Source organism: Amia ocellicauda, chromosome 15 (genome assembly GCF_036373705.1).
Source record: "Amia ocellicauda isolate fAmiCal2 chromosome 15, fAmiCal2.hap1, whole genome shotgun sequence".
NCBI lineage: Eukaryota > Metazoa > Chordata > Actinopteri > Amiiformes > Amiidae > Amia > Amia ocellicauda.
In genome coordinates this window covers 27,447,724-27,457,141 of record NC_089864.1, presented here as the reverse complement: position 1 = coordinate 27,457,141, position 9,418 = coordinate 27,447,724, and the positions used below count along the sequence as shown (strand labels likewise).

Here is a 9,418-nt window from a genome sequence, read left to right as displayed (position 1 = left end):
CATTTAAATGGCCCTATCTACCTGTCAGTTTCAGAACACAATTAACTATGAGTTGCATCTTTTGGTTAGGATCATTTTAGTCAGCTTCCTATGTATTTATTCCATTATTTTTCCACATGCACAATTCAGAAATTGGGTTTACACGATTATCTGTAAAATTATTCAAAATATAAACAGCATGTCACCTCTGGATATGATTGAAGAAATAATACAAATAATAAGGTTGTTTGCAAATAACGTTTTAACTGTTTTGTCTAAGCCAGTTTTGCAAAATGTTAACACTATCGGTTTAGGAAATTAAATTAAATATGAAGGATTTAGAAGAGAGGTCCATTATAATGTTAATTGTTCAGCTGTTGACTGTTACTGTTAATAAATTAAGCATATAACAATTGAAATTATATATATTTTTATTAATCATTTAGTGGATTTGATTAGTCTAATGTACAGTTTGTTTTTTGTATATATTAAATTGGTGAGTTGGTGTTTTTTGTTATGCCTTACTTTATTTTTAGGAGTATAATCTAGTTTTGTATAAGCTCACAATGGTTTTACACACATACACATTTTCCTGAATATGAATATTCAAATAAAACTTTCAAAGTAACTGGAGTATAATTGTCTGCCTTACAAAGTAGACTGGTGAGAATGCAGTTTGTGGTTGCAATGAACTGTTAAAGAAAGGACCAATCTGAACATCTAAAATTTTCAAATGTAAATGTTACTTATATTAAATTATCAGTATAATAGAATTTACAATGTATAGATTATGGTTGTGTGGTGTAACTACATTGACACTGGATAGCATGTCATACACTTGTGAAAAAATAAATACTTGTTACAGTCAAATACTGTGTTTTGACTTTCAAATCCATTTTTGCTTTACCGCATTAAATCTGAATTTGCATTATATTAGATAAAATAAATGAATGGAAAAGTATTTTAAGTTTAAAGGAAAAAAGGAAGGCAGCTCAGAAAAAGTAGAAGAGAAGTGATTAAAAAAACTCCATCCCAAATGATGTCCACCTGTAGAACATGGATTGTAGAACTGCCTAAATACATCTAATAGAATACTCAGTACTTAGTGAGTCACCCTGTGTTTACATTTGTTATGGAATTACCTATATGCCTATATTAAATCTTTACACTCAGCCCCATTGTTTTCAGCCTGATATATCAATTAATAATGCTGGCTTTATTATAGCCAGAAACATTGCTTTTGTATCACTGGAAACTAGAGACTTGATACCAAGATTGTTAAGATCAGATGTTGCTGTGTGGAGATATTGACTTGCAAAGTAGGGGAAACATGTACTGCTATTTTAATACATACAAAATAAACTATAATAAATACATTTGCACCCAGTTGGTTTTAAAAGTTTGTATATTGACTAGTACTTTACTTTAGTTTACATTGACATTTTTTTTTTTTGTAAAATCCTAAAATGTCATAATTCATAATTATACTGTTATGTATCTAGGAAAAAATGTGGTAGTGTTGCAATATAGTGTCTAATCATTATCAACAATGCATAAACTGATTCTGTAGTTTGTATGCTTTTGTGGCCCTTATGAAGGAGAAATGGCCCTCTTTTTCTCTAAACGTTTCCACATAAGCACATTATTCCTTCATTTCTTTTGGTGTTTTCACCCAACAACTTCTCAAAATTTCAATATTAATGGTATTTCAACTACATCTTTTTCAAAAAATTATTTCCCTTAGACTTTAATGGAGAACAATTGTCAAACTTGTGTTTAAAAAAAATAAATTATATATATATATATATATATATATATATATATATATTACAGTACTACCAAGTTGTCAAATCATGATCAACTATGCATAATATTATAGTACAGGTTGTCTAGTTTGATTTGATAGGTGTCACATACCTGTATTCCTTATAATGTCCATATTAAACATGTTCACATCTAAGAAGTTCAACCAGGCGAAAATGGGGGTGAGTGTTAAGAGTTAATAATGCAGAAAAATGTACTATGTTTGTAAGTGTCTAAATGGTGGCCCAATAAGTATATAAGCCCCCCAACCACAAGGAGATGGACCTGGGCTTGCATTTAATATGCACCCTTGCATTAGCCGAAGTAAAGATTATTACTCAGAACTCCCCCCCCCCCCCCATAAAAAGTATAGAAATGCCTTAGCTGCAGACACATTCCCATGGAAACAGCACATTTGCATGAGCATGTTTTTTGCAAGTTGATTTTCTTATATTTCCTTTGTTTTGTAATTGTGGATGTGATTATTTCTTTATCTTTTTTCGTTTGGCTACAAATAAAGGATTTTATTTGAAATGGTACTAAGTTAGCAGAAACAGCAGGATAATATCCATTAAAGATATGGAGTCTATTCTAAATAAAACTAACGACAAAAAAATGCTAGAATGTGTAAACAGAATTCAATAGGTTGATTACTTAACCAACTACAACAGAAATGTTTGTGATATTTGCAGATGGGACTGTTTATTTGTTTTGGTAAAAGTGAATTAAATCATTCATTTTAATATTTGTGAAACCCTCAATGAAGGTTTAATTTGAAAACATTTATATTTTTAAGGAATCAAATGCATTTTGCATGATACAATTTGCAGGGATGTTTTTTATTTATGATTTAAAGAAGGGGAAGACACTTCTTTCAGAGGAAAAAAATATTTTACAGAAGCCTATTCCCGCGACACAGAAAAAAAAAAAATCTAGATTCTGCCAGAAAAAAAATCCCTGCAGCAATATGAAAACACCTGGGGCAGGTTTAACAAATTGCATTATTCCTTCAGTCAGTACACTCAAAGAAAATACAAATAATAAATGGTTACATCAGCATCCAGTAGTCTGCATTTGAATTATAGCTTAAGCTTCAGAACCTGATTTCCATCTTTTTTTCTCAGTTATGTATTTCCTGTTTAAAAGTCAGCTATTGGTAATGTAAATTTGCTCATGGTTCCCCAAAAAAAATATTTATTGCTGTGTGGCAGAAAGCAGCCAGGCTCAGAAATGCATTTCATGTAGCTTATAGTTTCAGATTTTGTTCACCATTTTCCCTAAAAACAATTCAGTAGTTTACAACCCCAATTGAATTGGTATGAGTAGTTAATTATATTGAGATTTGGCTCCACTCTTTTTAAGTATGGCAAAGCCAAGAAGCGGCTGCAGAATGTGAAGTGAACACTATGGTGTGTTAGGAACCAGGTATGTATACTTTATTGGATTGAAGTAAGAAACCAGAATTGTGGTTGTCTACTCCCAAAATGTAATTCTAAATTCCAATTGCTTATTTTTAGGCTTATTCTGTCTCTACGTTTGATTTAGAAGGACATGCTTTAAGTAACAAAACACTCACCTGTTCAAAGTTCAAAGTCTGGGACATTTGTTATAGCCTAACCCTGACTGGTGCTTTTCCAGAACATCCTCTCAGACTCTCTCAATAGCTTCTTGGTCTTCATGGTGTGGTGATTGCTTGGATATACTTTGGTGCCTTCCAGAAACAGGTGTATTTAATCTGAGATCATGTGACTCTTTCATTGCACAAAGATGGACTCAATTCAACTAATGATGTGACTTCTGAAGGCAATTGGCTGTAACAGATCGTACTTAAATGTGTCAGAGCAAAGGGGGTGAATACTTAGGCAATCAAGACTTTTCCTTATTTCATTTTTTTTCCAACATCAACATTATGTAATACTTTGTGTAGATCGAAGACAGAAAATCATTTCAGTTCCATATACACTCACCTAAAGGATTATTAGGAACACCATACTAATATTGTGTTTGACCCCCTTTCGCCTTCAGAACTGCCTTAATTCTACGTGGCATTGATTCAACAAGGTGCTGAAAGCATTCTTTAGAAATGTTGGCCCATATTGATAGGATAGCATCTTGCAGTTGATGGAGATTTGTGGGATGCACATCCAGGGCACGAAGCTCCTGTTCCACCACATCCCAAAGATGCTCTATTGGGTTGAGATCTGGTGACTGTGGGGGCCAGTTTAGTACAGTGAACTCATTGTCATGTTCAAGAAACCAATTTGAAATGATTCGACCTTTGTGACATGGTGCATTATCCTGCTGGAAGTAGCCATCAGAGGATGGGTACATGGTGGTCATAAAGGGATAGACATGGTCAGAAACAATGCTCAGGTAGGCCGTGGCATTTAAACGATGCCCAGTTGGCACTAAGGGGCCTAAAGTGTGCCAAGAAAACATCCCCTACACCATTACACCACCACCACCAGCCTGCACAGTGGTAACAAGGCATGATGGATCCATGTTCTCATTCTGTTTACGCCAAATTCTGACTCTACCATCTGAATGTCTCAACAGAAATCGAGACTCATCAGACCAGGCAACATTTTTCCAGTCTTCAACTGTCCAATTTTGGTGAGCTTGTGCAATTGTAGCCTCTTTTTCCTATTTGTATTGGAGATGAGTGGTACCCGGTGGGGTCTTCTGCTGTTGTAGCCCATCCGCCTCAAGGTTGTACGTGTTGTGGCTTCACAAATGCTTTGCTGCATACCTCGGTTGTAACGAGTGGTTATTTCAGTCAAAGTTGCTCTTCTATCAGCTTGAATCAGTCGGCCCATTCTCCTCTGACCTCTAGCATCAACAAGGCATTTTCGCCCACAGGACTGCCGCATACTGGATGTTTTTCCCTTTTCACACCATTCTTTGTAAACCCTAGAAATGGTTGTGCGTGAAAATCCCAGTAACTGAGCAGATTGTGAAATACTCAGACCGGCCCGTCTGGCACCAACAACCATGCCACGCTCAAAATTGCTTAAATCACCTTTCTTTCCCATTCAGACATTCAGTTTGGAGTTCAGGAGATTGTCTTGACCAGGACCACACCCCTAAATGCATTGAAGCAACTGCCATGTGATTGGTTGATTAGAAAATTGCATTAATGAGAAATTGAACAGGTGTTCCTAATAATCCTTTAGGTGAGTGTAAGTTGCAATACTACAAAATGTCAAAAAGTCCTTGGGGGTGAATACTTATGCAATCCACTGTAATGACGAAGCCAGTCAGAAGACACTCATTGTCATGGGAAGTGTAAAGTAAAAGGCATGTTTTAAATTGTGTGATTCTCTAAATGAAATGCATAAACACTTTGCAAACATTGCCTTTATTAGGTGTATATGAGCAGAGCCGGACTGTGTGAGTGTTCAGAGTTTTTCGTAACATAATGCGCTACTATAATAATATTACTCTTAATAACAAGTTAATATAATGCATTAGAGTTTTAATTTTAGTAATAATATTACAGTTACTTTCCAGAAAACATAAATTAGTGTTTTTACACTTCATTATATTATTATGTGATGCATTATTATGAAACTCATTCCTTCTCTGGGGAAGCTATGCCCACACAGGATTTGAAGCGCTGGGATTGGTCATTGGAGTAACTGTAAAAAATAAATAATGCAGGCAATCACTTTTCAGGAAATGCTTGTCAGTCACCTGTAGAAGACACTTGTCAGTCATTTTTTATGCATCCAATGGGATTCTTCATTTATAAAAGTAAGGCGGGATTCACAAACTTGTTTTCATCTGATATGGGCGATGCCACTCTTTTAATTTCTGCGTTCATATTGAAAGGTCATCTCAATTAAAGTTACTGATTAAGTGCTGTTAGTTTTGTGAACTGTTATAATGAAAATAGCAAATTGCAATATTTAGTCTGATTTTACAGTGTTGATTTATGCTGTACCAATAGCCTCTGTAGCATTGCATTTCGTGCAGGAGATGTCGTTGAGTGTGTAACGATCTCTAGTGTGCTTTATTTGTATTTACTGTTTTCATTGTAACACAGCTTAGACCATACTACTGGCAGATTACTTTGTTTTATATTATTGCTGAGCCTTTGTAATGAAGTCGCTGATTAATAAAACTATTAATTAAGATAATATCGCCCAGCCTGTTTCACTCGCAGTTGTCTATGTTGCAGACCCAAGACTAAGGTAACCCATGGCCTTACACTTTATTTGTTTGCCGTACATTTAAAAAACAGGTTACCATGGAGATTAGTCACATTGTTTCTCAGGGCAAAATTACAGAATGTAGCGGGTAATATACGAAGTAATATAACACAGTACATTTTAAATAAACTAATATGTAAAACTAATATTGTAATTTTTAACTAAAGAAACGAATAACAACTAATATATTACTTTTCATCAGTAATGACCCCAACACTGTAAGTGTGTTTCTGCAGCACTGGCACAAAACTCCCACAAAGTTTCTGTCAATTCAACACTGGTATGTTATTATACTTTTGTTCTGGAATGCTCTGGTAGCTACAGTAAAATGTAGCATTACAGCTCATCTCACATACTGGCATAACTAACATCCCTGTGATTTTTTACTTCCAGACAAATGTCTCTACATTTAAGCTATGTGTCCCATGTAGTCACTCTTAAGTTGTCAGTTTGCATTCATATCCTCACACCAGATATCTGTCTGATATCCCACAAGCTGCTGGAGAAACACCTTTCTCAAAACCATGGTCCAGCTAAACTGCCTGCAGTTAGTGTTTCTCCATCAGCTATGAAAGACAGTCAGTATTCTACTCAATAGCATACACTCTCTGCATAAATGCAAGCACACAGGAAACCCAAGGAAAATTCTTAGGTAGTCAAATATTATGAAATCAAGATAATCGGCTTCTGCTAAAATTGTGAACTTAATTATGGTATTAGCTGTCAAAACAAGGGTTTTCCATTTCTTTCAACTTGTATAGTAAGAAAACATGTATTAAATTTGACTGAACTGAATACAGTCTTTTTTTGTACTAGACTGCTTTTACTTTGAGTGGTCTGTTAACTAAGTCCATTGTGGGGGTGTAGATAAGTAATTACCCAAGAAACAAAAACATTAGGTTGTACTGGTTTTCTGAATGAGAATGTGCCACATATGTGAGCAATGTCTTAGGCTTTATGTCAAAACTGCAGATAGACTCTTCAGCAGGATGATGAAGAAGCACACCACATTTTCTACTTCTTGACACATTTGGACAGCAGCAAGCATTTAACAGGATCCTTCACTACATTGGCTACCACACCCCTGAATACAGGGGTGCGCAGACAGAACTGCAAGGCATAGGCAATGTGAATTGTCCAGAGCTGCCAGTGGGTCAGAGTTTGGCGGGAGAGGAGTAGTGGTGGGTCGGCAGCTGCTGAATCCTGTTAGGACTGAGAGGTCGATGGAGGGTTGTTAGGGGCAGCTTGGGGGCGTCTCAGAGGACATGGGTGGTTATTCTACTTTTGGCCAGCTGGTGCTGAGGGTAGTGCAGCTGTGTCACAGATGGCATTTTTCACCAGGCTACCATGTAATGCTGCAGTGAGGGAAGCGCGGCTCTAGAGAACAGCTGAGCCATCTGTCTCATGGTCGCTCTCTCCTGCTGAGAGGGCTTCAGCATCTCCCCAGTCATCAGGGCAAACGTACTATAGAGAAAACAAATACATACAATGATCAGTGAAATTAGAATAGGATCATTGATCTGTGCATTGAGTATGAAGGCCTTTTGTCTGGGGCTGTTTGTACAACAGTAGAAGTGGTGGCTTGTGGATTTACATTGTCAAGAAACGACAGGCATTACAGTGTGTTACATCCTGGAAAAAGCTACTGTAAGTACAAATGATGTTGAAGTTGAATCTGATTTTCCCATAGAAACAATGTTATAATAAGAGGTTACGGTTCCTGACCAAGGGCCTGATGCCCAACTTTTTATAGAAATAACCATAAACACCATATTTAATAAGCAACGTATATATGTACCTTACAGCATGTGTATGTAAACACTTAAATTAAATGTCACAAAGGATGTCTATCACTTTGTCCGCTATACCCTTTTGTAACTACTCCCCTAGTGCTGTGGGCTACTTTTGGTTACCTGGTATATGTTGCAGGGGCCTGATAATTTCTTAGTAACATGTAACATGTTAACATGTAATTTCTAGTGCTTTTTTAATATTTTATTTTTAGAAATCTTCCTCTATGTGGTTGCCGGCAGAAAGCAGACAAAATTATTCATTAAAGAAACAATTACCAAAGACACAATTGAATTACAACTTGCTGTAGATTTATCATCCACAACTTGCTGAAAACTGACAGCTAAGTGTTTCAGTACAACCAGCCACATGACTGGGTGACATATTTATGTTTGTGGGCCACCTGAGTTACCATTATGCTGTAATTGCTAGGATCCAGTGCTGTAAGTAGTTACATTTCAAATTTCTGTCGAAATGCTTGTACCACAGTTTGAGAACCACTGCTCTATATGATATTAATGTAGGGACATTTTAATAAGGATGGTCCATCATTACTAGGGTACCACCCAAAGAGCTAATTTATTCCTTAAGAGCCATCATAAGTGGAGTCAGTAAGTTCAAATAATACACATTAAGTAAATAAAGTGAAGAGCAACGTAGCTGAGCTGTGCGCAGTTCACGCGGCAAATGCAAACTTGTGAGTCTGGCTGACATGTTCCTGTTTTGGTATGAAAAGTGGAGTCATCATGTCATACACCACTGAGAAATGTTGGTATCGACGTACAACTGCCTCCCTTCAACACCCTGGCCTGCTACAGCCACAGATCATCAAGGGGCATGTGGGCCTATTGGCAGCTTTGACATAAATTCACAGAACATCGTATTTATAGAGGTCCTTTTTTCAAACTGCAGATTGTTTTTTTAATCAAAAGTGGACAGAAATAATATTAATAATTAATGAATTGATTGATTTTTATCTTAAGTTAAAAAACAAAAGCTGTTGTTTGTTTAAAGGTTTTGATCATGCTTTAGGAAATGTGTGATGTTTAACGTTCAGTTTTTTTTAATCAGATATCTAGTTGCATTGGTGAAATGGATTATATCACTAGGTGTTTACACACTGAAAGAAAAGGGGTATGCTCAATAAGCAAAAACACATCACACTTGGAAGAATTTAATTTACAATCTGTGAAAACTGTCCAGCTCAGTACTTTATCCCATCTGATTTTCTATTTCTTGACACATTTGCACATGAAAGGGGGAAACCTTTGTCGAGGTAGAATTGATATTAGGTTGAGTGGCTTAGGAGAGCAAACTAAAAACTGTCTTTTCACTTTAGAAACAAACAAGAAAATCTTGACAGTGCAATGAAAGCCTGTTCAGTGAACTGTACTTTTTTCTTACAGGCAGTTTAGTTGATGAACCATAATCAGGCCACCTCATGAAGGTTAGGCAGTATCTATCACATTGTTGCATTTAAGTTTCTGTCTGCTCAAGAAAGATTTGGGTCAGTAGCTTTCAGGGATGTTTTAATTAATCTCTGTGGAGACTGCCTTTTTTCAACTATCAGAATGCATTCGATATTGTTATTTATATTGGGAAAGCATAAGCCATTTTCGATTAATGAGGATATT

General features: G+C 36.1%; 1 protein-coding gene across 1 annotated transcript in view; it reads left to right on the top strand.

Moving 5' to 3' along the window:
• fam180a (family with sequence similarity 180 member A) overlaps positions 1-9,418 on the top strand; it is a 47,603-nt gene that overhangs the window by 13,382 nt on the left and 24,803 nt on the right. The window lies entirely within an intron of this gene.